Raw genomic sequence first — 18485 nt, 5'->3', positions numbered from 1 at the left:
TCCACACACTGGGGCTAGACTCTTCCAAGTCCTCTAATATTTCATGATTTATGAGATTAGCTAGACTGGGTAGTAGGAATTGGTGCTCTTCCAGTTCCTGTGTGCACCAGGCACTGTTACTGCTAATCCCTTTGAAATATTCTTTTCCTGCTTGGTGGTTTTTCACATGCATGTACTAATCAGTACAGTGCTAAACACTTAAGGAGGACCCTTTGCAGATCTCTGGAGATCCCCCTGTATGCGGCTCTCTCCTTTTTGGCATTCTGTCCTGTTAACTGTAGTGGCCTTGATTTCTCATCTCTGCGTCTTCAGCTCAAGGAGTTATCCAGGCTCTGCATTATTTCCTCTCCCTGCCCTGTGGTCTGAAAATTCTACTAATGCAGTAATCTGGGGCAATCATAGGGCTTGCCCCATTTGTCCTCTCTCTTAGGGATCACTGATCTTCATTGCCTGATAGATACCTAGTTTCTTAAACATTTGGTTCATATGTTCTACTTTTTTCTTTTTTAGCATTTCAGATAAAAGAGTAAATGTAGTCCTTGTATTACATTTTAACTGGAAATTGGGAGTTTGTGAGCATACCAAATTGAAATAATGGTAGCTAATGACTTTCCATTCTGTGTTACTCTACTACCAACATCCTCATGGAGAAAATGAAGTTTCACGATTCCCTGTGGATTTCTACAATGTAGTCATGATGCAAAATTCCAATGACAATGGATAATTGACTTCACAATACAACATCTGCTCTTAATGAAATAAAAAAGATTCACATTTCTACATTATATTAGTGAGGGCAATATGAGTTGGTGTAACAACAAATCTCTACTTGTTAGTGACTTGACATAAAAAGAAGGTTTATTTCTTGTTCACATAATAATCCAATATGGTATTTCAGATTTGCTAGGGCTTTTTTCCATGAAATGAATTAGGGGCCCACACTTCTTCTATGTCCTGACTCTGCCATTTCCTAGGGCCTCAGAGACTTTGAAATACAGAAGACAGAGAAGAGAGTACGGAAGGCCTGTTCCTGATCACCCCAACTCAGTAGTGACCTTCATTACCTCAGCTCACATTTCATAGGCAAGATCTGGATGAAGGCTGTGCTGGGACATGCAGTCCTGGCAGGCTAACTTCTAGCAACAACTTGATACAGAGAAATCATCTCTTGACAAACATAAGAAACTTTGTGGCCTTTTACCTGCTTTTAAAATGTATGCTTTATTATTTTTTTTCCATCTCCCAAATTCTGATCATGGGCAACAGCCTAAATATATGTTTAGTGGTTCATCCACTGACACTGTCAAGGGAAACTTCTTTTGCACAAGAAGGACAGTACAGAGGGTTTCTTTTCATAGTACTTTTCCCACATTTGCATCAAAACCATGCATTACATTTCACCATGTGACTGCTGAATAATCTCCAACTCTGGTGTCCATATAAGGGAAAAGATAATTAGCTTCCAAGGCACTATGGGCCAGAATTGTTTTGTTCCCCATAACCAGTTAGGTTACTACCTATTGGAGTTTTCAAGGCTTTGTAGACTGCCTCCTTGACTTACATAAAGAAATCATAGATCAGACAGGCTTAATTATTAAATGGGGATTAAAATGAGATATTTTATGTAAAGTGCTTACTTAGCACTTTGGTCTAAGGCACATATAGAAAGCAATAATTGAAGCTCTTATAATTATGAGTTAAGGATAGAATGTTAAGCAAAAATTGAAGTGCCCTTGTTGGGGATGGTGATAATATGTAGACAAATTTAAACTTGTATTGTTTTCTGCAACTATTAATAAGATTTTAGTAGGTGCTTGCTGTCTGATTTCTCAAGAGACTGAATTTTTCCCCTCACCTTGTCAGAGAGATATTACCTGAGTAAAGGCTGAATACTTTGAAGCTGCTTTTAGAATTTTACTACCCTACAAAAGGCAGTAAGTATACTAACAAAGAACTTTGGTTCTAAAGTCAGTATTTAAACTCTCGCTCCATTGCTTATCAACTGTATGACCTTGAACATCCTAAATTCTGAATCTGTGCATTTTAGCCAGTGGTGTTACCTTCATAGGGACCTTAGGGCGGGAATAAGATAAAAAAAAAAAAAAAAAAACATAAACCATTTAGACAAAGAAATGGCATATAAATTAGTGCCTAATAAATGTTTTTATACTTAGTGTGATTATAATGAAGGGACAGTATAATATAGTAGGCAGAATATTGGGATTAGGGTCGGATAACTTAAATTTATATCCATGCTTTTTTGCTTAATGCTGAACTTCAGTTTCCTGATCTATAAGATATGGCTAATAACATGCTCTTCACAGGGTTGATAGAGTGATTATAAGGTATGGGAAATTGCATAGAACCTTGCCTAGAACCTGCACAATGTGAAGTATCTGTTAAAATTCTTTTCATTTTCATTATCTGTGGCCCTAGGCAAGTTGATCTTCCTTTCACATAAATTATGCCTTCTACATGGCCTGTTATAGTTAAGATTAAAACAAACAAACAAACAAACATCAAGCAGCTGTAAGGAATAGTGCTATTAATATTTATTAACATTATTATTTAAAAATAGGATGGCATCCTTTTCCTGAAGGATTTGACCACTGGAACTGTGTATGAAAACCATTGCTGGATTTGTGTGGCAACATTTCTTAAATGCATGACATGGCATGGATTGCTTTCATCACAAAGTAAGGGAATATTAATATCTATGATTTTATAAGCCCTATTATCCCAGGTTAATTTTAATATCATTAGTAAAGACTAATTCCATTTAGAAACTTAGTAACCAGCTAGAGGCTCTCTCACTACAAATGTTGTAGAAAACATTAAAGTAAATTCAGGAACAGATAAAAGGTAGCTTATGATGTTGAACACCATAGGCCCATATTCCTAGACAGCCTACCTCTAAAGTCCACAGTCAAAAAGGGTTTTAATCTATGAGTAATGCCTTCAGTGAGGAGGTTGGAGTGTGTCTGTTTACCCTCCGTCTGTTCTGAGGTGGTTTCTAATGCAGATTAGATAATTAAGTAATTGCCCAGAAGCCCTGCTCTCTTGGATGCTTTTCTCTTTGACTTTGGACAAACTCAGCAACTGTTACATTTTCTTAACCAAGACTAAAACCTAAGAGCTTTCTCTGGCATCTCTCTCATGCTCTTTATCCTATTCTATGTGGATGCCCTTCCTCTATCTGATATCACTTCACTAATCTAAGAACTCTTCAAGAATAACCTTGAAGTCCTTCTCTTCTATGAAAAGTTACCTATTTAGTATGGCTCACATAGACCTCTTTTCTCTCTAACCCCCTTGAAACAGTGTTCATGTCTCTCACTTGAGTTAAATTGCAGAATTTCTTTCATATTTTTCAATTATATTACTATGTCTAGTTCATGTAGCACAGGGGCAGGAAATGTTATTTGAAGGGAGAGGCTAATCCTTGAAGGCAGGCATCGATTATGACTTAAATTACAATTTGCAACCCACTGGTACTGAACACATAGGCTAAATAAATATAAATTCAATTAAAATGACATTCAGTGAGGGCTTTGCAAAGATGCTATTGAGAATAACATCAAGGTTGCATCAAATTGAATATCTAAAAATAGCTAGATGACTATTTAACCTTCCATTTGTAGGCATATATAGTGTAAAGATTTGCCCACTAGAATTTTATTTTCCACTGTAGGTCATTTCAGATGCCTTAAGAGACCCTAAAAGCATCTTTTTAAGATTACCTTTGGACCCTGGTGTTTCATGTTAGGACTGCCACCATGTGCAATCCTTAAATTTTCCATTAAGCCCCATGCTTGCTTTCATTTCATGAGGGGTTTCCATTTAGTTAAAATTAATCTCTTGGCTGCAGGACTATCTCCCAGGACTCAGAACTTTCTATTCTCAATTAAGGTGTCTAGCCTGCCAGCTTGGTGAGGGCAGTGAGCTCCGAAGGTAGCTGTATGGCGGTGGAACCCCAAAGTGCTGCATGATACCACTTCATTTCAAAATAGGTGTTTCCTGAGGGCTGCATCTAGCATATACGCACAAGTCTCCCTTTGTACTTGTATTTCCAACACCAGTTGTAAAATGCAAGCATTATTCCTTGGTGTCCCATAGATAGCACATTCTCCTTTTTTTTTTAAAAGATTATTTATTTTAGAGAGAGAAAAAGAGAGAGAGTGCCTGTGCATGCACATGAGTGAGGGAGGGGCAGAGGGAGAGGGAGAGAGAATCCCAGGCAGACTCCCCACTGAGTGAGGAACCCTACATGGGGCTGGATTCAGGACCCTGAGACCATGACCTGAGCCGAAATCGAGAGTTGGCACTTAACCGACTGAGCCACCCAGGCGCCCCTCCATGGGATATTTTTTAATTGTATTTTACCTCTGTAAAGGTTTTGTTTGTTTTGTTTTGTTTTCACTGGCTTTCTGTATGTGTCTCAAGTTAAAGAATTGTTTCTGCTCTATGTCCTATCCACCACTGTTCACTCTCCATCTCTCACTTGCATACCAGATCACTGTAAGCGGACACCTTTCCTCACATTCACCATTGATCCATCTCCTATTGCCTTGTCCTCAGAGGACCCAATTTAACAGGAAAGGAGACTCATTCCCAGGGAGTTACCAGCCCAAGTGAGACTATCAATGATTCATCTATTTATTTAACGTGTTTGGTATGTAGGAAGCACAGTGAGTAAGAGGGGCATATAATCTGCCTGCATGCAACTGACAGTTTAGAGGAGAAGAAAGACATTAAGCAAACAGATATGCCACGAATTACAAAACACAATTGGATGCATTTATAAAGCCAAAGTGCAGGTTGTTATAATGGGAAATAGAATGAGGGAACAAGGGCTCACCTGATTTGGAAGTAAGTGATTGGGGTAACAGGTGGAATTTTTTTATAACTTGATTGAGATATAGTTTACATCCAATACTTTGTTCTTATTTAAAGTATACTAAATAGTGTAAGTTTTGACGTATACACACACACACACACACACACACACACACACAATTATCATCACAATCAAAATACCAAATATGTTACTGCCCTCCCCCATGTTTTCTTGTGCCCCCTTGCACTCTCTCCTCTTTTCTATGCCTTACTCACTCTATATTAGTTTGCATTTTGTAGAATTTTGTAAAAAATGGCATCATGCTCTTTTTTGTTTGGTTGGTTTTCTTTGGTTTGCCTTGTTTTACTCAGCATAATGATATTGAGATCTATCCATGCTGTGACATGTATCTCTATTTAGTTTCTCATTTATTGCTGAGTAGTATTCCATTGCAAGAACATACCACAATTTGTTCGTTTGTTTACCTGCTAATGGGCATTTGTATTGTTTCCAGTCTCATCTGTTAGAACTAAAGCTGCTATGAATACCTGGTTACAAGTCTTTATGTGGACGTTGTACTTCATTTTCCCTGAGTAAATATCTAGGAGTATAATTCCCTCTGATATACTATCAGAACTTTAACTGATGCAAGAAAACAGTGCCAGAAGTTGGAGTACACAAAGAAGTGGATCTTTGAAGGAGGAAAGTTGGGACTTCTGTTGGTTCCCGACCAAGGCTAACTATATATTTCAAAAGCACCTCAAATTTGGCAAGTTTTGAATTTCAGTTCTTGATCTTATTTTTCATATGGTTCCTTAGTTTAGAAAATGGTACTAGAATCTGTAGAGTTAGCAACACAGAAAGTCTGCCTTGATACCTGTTCCTCTTCTATCCTCTTTATTTTCTTGGTCTTTAAGTCCTTCAATTTTCTCTCATGAAAATCTTTACCATTTGCACTGTCAGTGCTTTTGTATAGATCACTGCTCTCTGCCTCCTGGAACACTGGGGCAGCATCTTTACTGGTCCCCCACCCCTTGACTTACACACTTCATCCATATCTGCAGTTAAGACAGAATGACCTTCAAAAAATTGTATACTGAAATAAACCTGAGTATATCACTCCAGATTAAACCTTTCAATAGCTTGCCATAATTCTTGGAAAAAAAGCCCCAAATCTATACCATGGTTTACATAGTCTGCATACCCATGTTCCAGTTTAATGCACACTCTAACATTATGACTCAGTATTTTCTTCCTGTTCCATTTTATGTTTCACCTATAATAAGCTTTTTTTAGGTTATATCAGGCTTTCCAAATTTTTTCTTACCTCTGAACCTTTGCACTTTCAATGTCTCTGCCCTTCTGTCCATTTATTTGTTTAAATCTTACTTAACCAACTTAAATATTGTTTCCTCTGGAGAGCTCACATCTAGGTAAAATAACTTTTTTTAAAAAGATTTTTTAATTTATTCATGAGAGACAGAGAGAGAGAAAGGCAGAGGCAGAGGGAAAAGCAGGCTCCCTGCTGAGCAGGGAGCCCGACACAGGGCTTGACAGAGCTGAAGGAAGATGTTCAGCCATCTGAGCCACCCGGGTGCCCGTAAAATAACTTTTATTAGCTCAACACTCTATACCAATCTTAAGCTATTATGATATCCAAGGTTCTGGTCCACCTCCCTAATTAAAGGTAGGGCCTAATTCATTATGATTGCATCCCTCGTACTTAGTATAGCAGTACATCTTAAATATATAAAGTCCTATAACACTTTTTTTTTTTTAATTTTTTGAGAGAGAGAGAGAGAGAGAAACTGTGTCTGAGTGGAATTGGGGCGGGGGCAGAGGGAGAGTAAGAATATTAAGCAAGCTCCATGCCCAGTGCTGAGCCTGACCTGGTGCAGGGCTTGATCTCACAACACTGAGATAATGACCTGAGCTGAAATTAAGAGTTGGACATTGAACCTAAGCCACCCAGGCACCCTAAGTCCTCTTTTGATCATTCAATAAATGATGTGACATTGATCTAGACCTTAGGTAACAGATCCCTTGCAAATATTTGAGAAGAAAAGTTGAAATAAATCCAAGAACAGTTTCCCAATAACCAATATGGATGTCACCAATTTCATACAGAAAATCCGTGACTTTGCTTATAAGAGAGATTCTTTAGCTTTCATTCAAAATCTATTCTATACTTTATACAGTCATAGTAAACTCAGATATCAAGTTTCTTATATCAGAAGCAGAAAATCCTGCAGCAAAGAGGAGAATTAATTCAGATATGGGCACATACACACACTGCAAGAAAAAGTGAAAACATAGAATTATATTTTATGAAAACATAAAATTATAATTCAGAACCACAGCAGTCTTGGGCCATTTTGTCCAGGGTCCTGTGACCTGATGGCATCACTTGATTAAAGTGGAAGCAAATTTTGATTTCAACAATTAAAATACTGTTCTGATGAGGCTACTGATAATGATAGGAACCCTTGATTGTGTTTTATGTGCCAGAATTGACGCTAAGCCCTATATTCATTATCTCATTAAAGTAGATACTGATATATTTTGTAAAGGAGGCAAAAAATTTGAGAGAACTTAAATATCTTGACCTTAGTTACATAGCTTTTAGTTATGACTCCAGCCTGCTTAGTCTAAGTAATCAGAAAAGGATTTCTTGATGTTCTTTTACCCCATTTAAAGAAATAATAAATTTTTTAAAGACTCCATCTAAAAGAGATTTTCTTCTCTAAATTTTAGATTCTTTTTTTAAAAGATTTTATTAATTTATTTGACAAAGAGATCACAAGTAGGCAGAGAGGTAGGCAGAGAGAGAGGGGGAAGCAGGCTCCCTGCCCGACAGAGAGCCCAATGCGGGCCCGATCCCAGGACCCTGAGATCACCACCCAAGCCTAAAGCAGAGGCTTAACACATTGAGCCACCCAGGCGTCCCTAAATTTTAGATTCTTAAGGGGGAGTGTTTGAGTCATCTAAAATAGTGCTTAGGGTGGAAACATTTATTTCCCAATCATGCCAAATAAATGGAGTTTTTTGTAAATGCTTTCTCATGATTACATTATACTTCATGATTATCTGTGAGTCTATGAAAAGATTCTAGTGAGCAATGAATAGCATTTCCTGAAAAGTGGCAAGAGCATGATGCTAGTACTAGACAATGTATTACCCCATATGGGCTCATTAAGGAGCCTGGTTATCATCTTTAATTGCAAAGAGCATATATTCCTAAAATGAGTTTGTAGTCTTTTTAAATAAGAGGTACCAGAAGTGTAAATAGAATCTATCACTAGATCCATTTAGAATCCATTTATCTTTATGACTATATGTGTTATGGATCATCAGCCTTTGATCATCCAGGCCCCTTCAATGTTCATTTTCCTTATGGTAAGTTTAAAATGCAGTTTCTGTAATGGGAGGTTAATTTTTTTTCATACTCATGAGTGATAGACTCCTACATTCCTGAATGCATTTTGCTTGAAGTAATTAATTCTCTTGTTACATTAGGCAAATATCTACTCACCGATTCTCTCTTTTAAGGCAAGCTCCAGCTTCAGACAATGACTCAAGGTCACTCTGCCCTCAGTCCATTCCTCTGCTGTCCCCAGCCTCTTCATGTGGCTGATTCCCAGCCTCCCCTCATTTCGATATCTTGTACTCTTCTGTATTCAAGAAGAACCTGAAGAATTTTCTGTGGTTCTGGTATAGACTTCTCTTTCCCTAGCCATGACTTCATTTTGAGCATGTTGGAAGCCCACAGTGGGTTACACCTACAACCTTTTATGTCTCTTAATCTGGCATACTCTCAAAAAAGTCAGCTTGTTTGAAGTGCATGCCGATAGTCTGTGCTGTCCTGGGTGTCATGATCTATTAAATCTCACTTATGTCTCTTCATTTCCTGAATGTTTTTGCTTTTAGCCTTCTGTTTTTCTGCCATTATTCTTGCCAGTATTTTTGGAGACTTCAAAAGTCACATGAATAATCTACCCCAAACCCCGGTTTCATGGCCTCTATGCATTGGGTGATCTTTTCCACCTGACTCGAGTTGCTCATTCCTTTGGATGCATTCTAGAACTTATCATCTGAGGAGTGACATTTCCCAAATCTCAGTTGCTAACATCTCACATTCTCACAGCTGCCTCCCAACTTTCCATATCACACAAATAATCTCACTTATAATTTGCTTAACCCTTTCAGGTCTCCAATAACCCCCATGCAAGTCAATTCCTCCTTCCTCAGTTTAATGGCTACAGTTCTTGTCATAATCACTTCCTTGCTCAAGTCTTCAACTCTTTTGCCTCTTTCTCATCTGTTCCTCTCACCTGACAATCCTGTCTTAACTCTCCACCTATTAGACTGCTGCACCAGGAGTAGAATATGGCTTGAGGAAAATGCATAGGTGTTCTGACCAGTCTCAGACAGTTCTCAGTGGACCTCTACACTGACTGGAACTCCTACCCCTTACCCTCCATCAATTGCACCTTCTCCTCTCTACTTAAATGACTAGATGTACATCATTCTTTCTTTTTTACTCTCAGTGATTCTGCTTCTTTCACTGAAAAATAAATATAGTGAGGAGAAAACTGCTTTGTCTTTCTCTTTTTAAGTGTACTAACCCACTTGCACTTTACCATGGATGATATCTCTTTGCTAACTAGGGGCAAACAATCCATTTGTGTATGCAGTCCCTCTACCTCCTCCCCATCACATATCAGCACTTTTTTTTTAAAGATTTTATTTATTTATTTGACAAAGAGAGAGAGAGGGAGAATGATCACAAGTAGGCAGAGAGGCAGGCAGAGAGAGAGGAGGAAGCAGGCTCCCTGCTAAGCAGAGAGCCGGATGTGGGGCTTGATCCCAGGACCCTGGGACCATGACCTGAGCCAAAGGCAGAGGCTTTAACCCACTGAGCCACCCAGGCACCCCTCCATATCAGCACTTTGCTCATGCAATTATTTCCCTTCTCTCACCTACCAGTCTGCCAATTGAGTCTTTCCTCTTCAACTTCTCAGTTGTCACTAGATTGTCCCCATTGGAGTATAAACAAGCTATCATGCAGTACTATATTCCATTTAAAACTAAAAAACAAAACAAACAAACACCTAAATACAAATTTCCTATAGCCAGGGCCCCATATCTCCTTTTCCCTTTATAGCAACATTTCCTGAAAAATGTGCCCAAACACCTTCAACCTTCAATCTTTCTTTACTCCATTCCAGTTGAGTTTTCATTTCTACATCTTCAATTTGCTGAATATGGCAGTCAATTCCCATTCATCATTTTATGCATCCTCTTGACTTCTCTGAGCTAAATGTTCCTTAGCTCTTATTTTGGTGTTTCATAATTACTATTTGTCTATTCCCACTGAACTTTGGGGACATGAAAGCTGTGTCAGAGTTTTGTCTTTGCATCTGCATAGTCTTGTGCAATCCTGACATGTAGTAGATACTGGATACATTTCTATTGAATGAATGCATGACAAAATAAAAGCAGTTCCCCCATTGGATAATAGTATCCATAAAATGTACATCTATAGACACTTGACCCAGGATTCAGGGGATCAGAGAACATGAAAAAGTAAAAAGAACAGTATGCTAGAATTAGTGAAAAGGATGAAAAGGGGGGACTCACATAGGTAATGAAAGGAAAAAATAGATAGAACTGCAAAGATAAAACCTGAGGAATATGAATATATTAAACCTCCTTCAGTAGTCAATCAAAGCAAAAATAATATTGAAATGATGAGTAATGATGACATATGTTTATTCCTGTCCAGCTGATGCCTTTAAAGCAGGCAAGAAGAGGTGAAATGTGACAAGGATCAGTTAACACGAATAACATGACTAGGGTTATACAAATAAGTAGTAGTACCAAGACTGGGACTCAAACCCACAACCAACTAGAATGCACAGTAGCCACTGTGCCACCCTGTAGCAAGAATAGCATTACCGGAGTAGTGGAGAGGGATAGTCCCAGGTTGCATCCAGAGGACTAACAACTCCACAGGAGAATAGGGAGGATTTCTTCCAAAAAACAGACAAACAAACAAACAAACAAACAAAACACCCAGCAAACACTGTAATCATTTTACTTTTTAAATTGAAGCTGCTTACTTGTCTCCAGCTATTATCAATCATGCCGTGATTGTGAGGAAGTATGCTTCAAGGTTAAATGCAGGGGGGAAACGGCCTTCATCTCTGGAAAACTGCCAGAGGACCCATGTTCACTTTATTCTTCTGGAGTATGTAATTGCAGTTTTTATAAATAAGATTAAAAACAGTCTTGATAATCTATGGGAGCCCTTATTTTCTTCGGGGATGTTTTTTAGGTAGTTGGTGTTCTGTAAAGTGGGTATGGCTGCTGCTTCAGCATAAACATAAAGCTTTATGATTATTCCAGGAGAGAAGTAAATTATTTGCCAAAATAAAGCCATGGAGAAAACTCAAAAGTTGAAGGTTCTTAAGAACCTTTATTGACTATTATTCTCGCTTTCTCGAGCCCAGCAACCCCAAATACCTATGCTGTAATTGAGACAATATCCGTGTAATAAGACTGCCAGAATCCAGATGTTTCTGGGGTGTGTCATGCATGAGGATGTATGGGTAGACTCCTGCGTTAAAAAATATACCCCTGCTAGCAATTTACAGCAGCATAGACTCGAGAATAGAGAAGGTAAAGCTAACACTGAAGCTCATCTATGCAAACATTTTAGCATTTCTGAAATCAGGGTAGAACTTACAATTGATGTGGGTTGTATTTTAACTAGTAGCATTTTTTTTCCTTATGTAAAACAATAATAGTTTATGTGATAGCATCCAGATTTCAGTGGAATCAAAACTAATATTAAGGGTTTTCTAGGTGTGAATTAGAAAATGCAAGCTTAAAAAAAAAAGAAAATGCAAGCTTATATTTTTCATTTCTATTGTGCACATCAGAGTTTGCCAAACTTAAGTTCCATTGGAGTTTTCTCTACACACATTGTTTTTGACACTTCATTGCCTTTGGGAAACCACCTTCATTTTACCACTTAATTTTTTTCCTTGCAAGACCATCTATTTGCTGCCCCCATGTTGTCACCACTGATTTCCCAGTCCCACCCCCACATTTTTATGCAATGCTTAAGTGAACCTGCACTTTTCAAGGTCAGCAACAATGCCTTAATCACCAAATTTAAGTCTCTTGATAGCTTTTGACATTATTAAGCACCCCCTTCCTCTTCAAACTTTGTCTTGCTTTCCATGGTGACTTGCCCTACTTCTCCAACGTATCTGGTTCCTTCTTTGCTGACTCTGCTTCTCCCACATGCTTCTATAACCTAAACACATCTTAAGATTCAGTCTTTAACTCTCTGCTCTCCCCACCAAAATCAACAAATTCCCCACCTTCCCCTGTATTCTCTGTGTTAATAATCCCCAAAGATTTAGGATCAATACCATTTGTCTCATTGAATCGTGTCATGACAACCAGCAAAGAGTTAGGATGCCTGGGAGACCCAGGGAGGATGATGGTATTATTGCAGACAGTTACACCAAGAAGTCTAGAGGGTGGGCTGGTGTGAAATAACCATGATGAGTTTGGTTTTAGGTGCAGATGAAAGCAGGAAAAACAGCTGCAAATGGTCATCAGACATCAGTTTTGAGTCAGAGAAGTATTGGACCCCAAACTCTGCAAGAATTTCACCCCTTTCTCTTCCTTTCTCAACCTTACTAAAGTCACTTCCTTTTTAATTTTCTAGATGCTAACCATGATTCTTGAAAAATTTCAATGTCTTTTAGTTTCAAGACCTTTCAGGTTTTCAGACAACTTTAAAGAAATTTTGAGACAAATTTATGAAAAGAACCCTGTATTTGGGATGCCTGGGTGGCTCCAGTTGGTTAAGCATATGCCTTTGGCTCAGGTCATGATCCCAGAGTACTGGGATCAAGTCCCACAGGGTGCTCTCTGCTCAACAGGGAGCCTGCTTCTCTCTCTGCCTGCTGCTCCCCCCTGCTTGCGCTTTCTCACTCTCTGATAAGTAAATAAATAAAATCTTTTAAAAATAACCCTATAAAAAATAACCCTATATTTGTAGTCAAAATATGAGATTTCACTGCCATTCACAAGCTAGATTTTATTTCATTTTATTTTTATTATTTTATTTTATTTATTTTTTTAAGTAAGCTTCACACTGCACCCAGACTCAAAACCCCTAGTTCAAGACCTGAGCTGAAATCAAGAGTCGGACACCCAAACAACTGAGCCACCCAGGCACCCCACAAACTGGATTTTTAATCTTATTTCAGCTGAAACTTATTTAATTTTTCCCCAACTTTACTGAGGTATAATTGAGAAGAACAAGTTTTATAAATTTAAGGCATACAATGTGATGTTGTGATATACATATATATTGTGAAATGATTACCACAATGAAGCTGATTAACATCTCTATCACCTCACATAGTTACCGTTTTTTTTTAATGGTGAGAATACTGAAGTTGTACTCTCAGCAAATTTCAAGTAATACAGTGCATTATTATTAGCTTGTGTCACCACGCAGTACATTAGGTCTCCAGAATTTATTCATCTTATAAGTAAAAGTTTGTATCCTTTAACCGATATCTCGCCATTTCTCCCACCTCTCAGCCCCTGGTAACTATTGTTCTAGTTTCTCTCTCTCTCTTTTTAAAGGGTTGGACTATTTTATATTACAAATATAAGTAAAATCATGCTGCATTTCTTTCTTTTTTTTCATTATATATCTTTTTTTTTTTAACATACAATGTATTATTAGCCCCAGGGGTATATGTCTGTGAATTGCCAGGTTTATACTTCACAGCACTCACCATAGCACATACCTTCCCCAATGTCCATAACCCCACCACCCTCTCCCTACCCCCTCCACCGGCAACCCTCAGTTTGTTTTGTGAGATTAAGAGTCTTTTATGGTTTGTCTCCCTCCTGATCCCATCTTGTTTCATTTTTTCTTTTCCTACCCCCAAACCCCCCACATTGCATCTCCACTTCCTCATATCACGGAGATCATATGATAGTTGTCTTTCTCCGATTGCTAAACATAATACCCTCCAGTTCCATCCACATTGCCGCAAATCATGTCGTATTTCTTTTTGTGCCTCACTAATTTTGTTTAGTTTAATGTCTTCCAGGTTTATCAATGTTGCAAATAGAAGAATTTCCTTTTTTTTAAGGTTGAATAATATTCTGTTATATGTATATATACCACATTTTTTCAACTTCATTTAATTTATCTTAAAATGAAGATTATAAACTCTGCCATACCTACTTTATAAAGACCTTCTCAGTTAATAAATTTAAAAACATGAGTCTGATTTCTAATTTCATCTTTTCTAATTCAGAACCCTGTTATATGAGAATTGTGAAGCAGAGAAAGTTTATTGTTCATTTTTTACCTGTTTTTCAAGATCCACATGAAAACGTATGATGTTGACATTTTCTTTAAACCAAAATTCTTCCAATGATTATAAACCTATCCTCTCCTTTCTTCTCCAGAGATATTCCCAGTTTCCCTTTAGCCTCGGATTCATAAATACCCCAACTCAATTTTGAACTAACTCTTATCTAGGTGACATTGAGGGAAGTGAGCTGATATATTAATTCACATTGATTGTCAGTGGATGACTGCTGACATGACCTCCCAAGATATATACCCATACACATTTCTTTTTGTTTAAATGCAATATATTCAACAGTATGGCTGATGAATTATATTCAGTCTAAGTGTCAAAAATGGGAGACATTTCTAACTGTTGAATAATATTCCATTATGTAGAAGTAATTCAGTTTTATAAAACTTAATAGCCCCCAAATGGGGACACTTTTAATTGTTGCATAGTATTCCATTGTGTGAAGTTAATTCCATTAAAACTCAGGGAGGGGGGACTGGTTAAATGAATTCTTTATGTTGTAATACTATCCAGTCATTAGAAATTATGATACATAAGGACGCCTGGGTGGCTCAGTTGATTAAGCATCCGATTCTTTGTTTCAGCTTGGGTCATGATCTTAGGGTAGGGTGGTGACATCAAGCCCTTGTGGGGCTCCTCGCTCAGTGCAGAATCTCCTTGAGATTCTCTCCCTCTCCCTTCCCTCTGCCCCTTCCCACCACTTACATGCACAAGTACATTCTCTTTCTTCCTCAAATAAATAAACAAAACAACAAAAAAAAGAAATTATGATGTATATTGACATTGACTTGGAAATATATTAGTGAATATTATTAAAATCATAAAAATATTATAACATATGATTTTTGTTTTGTCTATGTACATATACATGTATTTATCTTAAAAGATATGCACAAACATATTAATAACATATTAATAATTATTATTTAAAGTAAAATTACTTTTATTTGTTATTTTTCTTCTCTGGACTTACAGATTCTCATATAGTATTCAATTAAAGTAATACTATTTATATTAGGTTAAATGTCATGTGTTATCAAAAAGAAATGCTTTACAAATGAAGGGAGAGATTTCATGCATGATGACAAGAAGGCATAGGAGGGAGAGATTTTACCTATTTTATTTCTTTTTCTTTTAAGATTTTATTTATTTATTTGACAGAGATCACAAGTAGGCAGAGAGGCAGGCAGAGAGTGACAGGGAAGCAGGCTTCCCGCTGAGCAGAGAGCCTGATGCGGGGCTCGATCTCAGGGTCCTGGGCCTAAAGCAGAGGCTTAACCCACTGAGCCACCCAGGAACCCATATTTTACCTATTTTAAAATGAATAAATGAATTCATTCGTTCAGTAGGTGTTTACTGAGCATCTGCCATATGCTGGGCCCTAAGCTAGGAACTGAGGAAATGATGAACAAACAGACCCTGTTCCTACTTTTGTCCATCTGTTGTTTAGTGGAGAAGACTGATAGAAATCACGTTACTATACACACATAGAAGCACAAACAGTAAGAGCTATAAGGGAAATGTAAGAGATCTCCTATTTAATGGCTCTGAAATACAAGGGTGTGTTTAAAGAAGGCTTCATTGACAAAGTGTCACTTTGGCTGAGATTGGAGGGATGCGAGTAGGTATTGACTGGTGAGGAGAGAGGAAGAACATCCCTAACTGTGGGAACCTCATATCCAAAGACCTTGGGTAGGAGGGAGCATGCCCTTTGCCACTTGTCAGGAAATGATTTGGAGCCAATGTGGCTGAAGCACAGAGAAGAGAAAGTTACTTAAGGACAGTACTGGGTCTCTTTGTCTCCACTTTCTCATGGAGATAGTTCTGTTAGCTGCATCTTCTAGTCTCACTTCCTATCTGCATCTGATAGCTCAAGTAGTTTCTATGAGGAGATTCCTTTTAAATTTAAAATCTTAGGCTGCTCTGACTCCTTCCCAGCCCAAATTCTGCCCATGAACAACCACTTTTCAGTGCATTCTGGGGAATACGTGAGCACTGTTCTACTTGCATCAGTCAAAGGTTCTGCTAATAACGGACAGGCAGAAAGAAGTTGAGCAGCTCTTCTGAATATCTACAAACATGTCACACGGAAGTTGAGAAATCCTGTCCATACTGAAAAGAAATAGTGTTTTGATTATCCATGTTACTATACCCTATGATTTGCACTAAGGTGATCTGAAAGATTTTCAAACCTGGGAGGAGAATTATTTTACAGGAATGTTGTAAAGGAAATTTAAGTATCATTGGTGCTTATATTACATAGCCTTTAAGTTCTCCCCCAAACCAGGTTCCTGTGATGATAATAATAATTTACTGTGATTCCACCAGTACTAATTAGATTCAGGGAATTGTTTGGACTTCTGGAATTTATTTTATGTTTTTGGGTGGCATCATTTTAATCTCCTTCTCTACCAGACCACATAATTAGAGTAGGCAGGAGGTGAAAGAGTTGTGACAAAATAATCCTCTTTCATAATTGATGGTTTTCTGTTGAAGATTAAAATAGAATAACCTTAAATAGGAGGGAAAGATGTAAAGATGCAACATTGGACGAGTAATACAGAGACCTTCTAGGCTGGGGATTTCCTGGGGTCTCCAGCTATAAATGGAAGGTGCTGTATTTTTGAAGTTTACATTTCTTGCAATGAATACATATTCTTAGAAAGCAAGGTCAGATTTTGCCAACTAGTGAACCTTCTAAAGGCTGCTCATTAGCTTTGAGTCAGGCAAGAGTCTTTCTATCCTCACCCTGCAAAAACACTTTTAAACATTGAAACTCCTGTTTTAAGTTCAATATATGTGATAAATCAGTGCATCTATTAGAAAGTTCCAGTGGGGAGGGGGGGAGGGTCAAAATGAAGGATGATGTTCTTAAAGTCAAATATGGAAGTTGTGACTTCCATATGAAATAGAGGGAGCCCAGATGTTAGTGAGAGTAACAGTTTTGGAGTAGAGATCTGAGGGAGTAAAATTTGGCCTTGCCATTTATAATTTTGCGATCCTTTGCCATGTGAGACTTAACCTCTTATCCTCTGGTGTCTTATAAAGAGGAATAATAGTACTAATTTACAGAATTACAATGAAGAATAATAATATTAGTTTATAGAGTTACACTGAGTATTACAATTGATTAAATGCTCTTGGGTATGTGAGTGTGTGAAAGCGCAGTAACTAGGGAATTTTATTGGCTCTCAAACAATATTAGTAACCACTATAGGCATTACTTTAGGTTGCTAAACTAGAATAAGACTTTAACAAGCTCTCCGTGATTTCCTGTAATTAAGTGACTCAATTAACGTGAGAAGACATGGATGTCTTCTCACATAATTTACAGAAGTCAAAATGAGTTTATGTTACTATACATTATAAATTATCATTTTGTCTCATCTTCTTGAAGAGGGATGCGCTTGTTGGGGAGTATTTTATCTTCATAATCAGTTGGAATGGATACTATTAGATACTGATACAGAACAAATGTAAAAGAAAAACTCTTATGTCCTACATAAAATGTGGAATGCCAGTGCGTTATCTCGAAGCTGAGCTTGGGAGTGGGGGGGTATGGGTTGGGATCCCCATTGTGCCACCTCATATGGTGGTTCTCAAACCTGGCTACACATCAGAATCCTCTTTTGTGTCACACCAGGCCAACAGGCCAATTAAATCCGTGTTTCAGTAGGGAAGGAGGTAAGGAGATTTGGGCATTGGTATTTGCTTTAAAAACAACAACAACAACACAAACAAATTCGTCGCAGCCAGTTTGAGAATTTAATAGCTATTTGAGTTAGGGCCATTTTCTTAATCCTCTCTGAAACTTAGTCAGTCGGGCTGCTATGAAAATGCACTACGGTTGGGTTAGAATGACAGAAATGTATCCTCTCACATTCTGGAGGCCAGAAATCTGAAATTGAGGTGTCGACAAGCAGGGACAAACTCCCTCTGAAGGGTGGAAGGAAGAGTTTGCCTCATGCTTCTCTCCTTGCTTCTGGTAGCCTTAGGCATCTCTTAGCTTTCAGACGGTCATCTGCTCCTTGTGCCTCTTTAGTCATTGTCCTTCATTACATGTTTCTGTGTCCAAATTTCCCCATTTTATAAGGACACCCATCATATTGGATTAAGACCCAATCTAATGATTTCATATAACCTTGATTAAAAGGTCCCATTCTCATTCTGAGGTACTGGGGATTAAGACTTCAAATATCTTTTGGTGAAGTCACAAT

The 18485-nt window shown here is 37.9% G+C and overlaps 1 protein-coding gene across 2 annotated transcripts in view; it reads left to right on the top strand.

The window, feature by feature from the left end:
• Nucleotides 1-18485, top strand: part of GRM7 (glutamate metabotropic receptor 7) — a gene marked incomplete at both ends in the record, with an annotated part of 875705 nt that overhangs the window by 83665 nt on the left and 773555 nt on the right. The window lies entirely within an intron of this gene.

Source organism: Martes martes (assembly GCF_963455335.1).
Source record: "Martes martes genome assembly, chromosome: 1".
NCBI classification, from domain to species: domain Eukaryota; kingdom Metazoa; phylum Chordata; class Mammalia; order Carnivora; family Mustelidae; genus Martes; species Martes martes.
The sequence above is the reverse complement of the archived record's forward strand: the minus strand, read 5'-3'. Positions and strand labels throughout refer to the sequence as shown.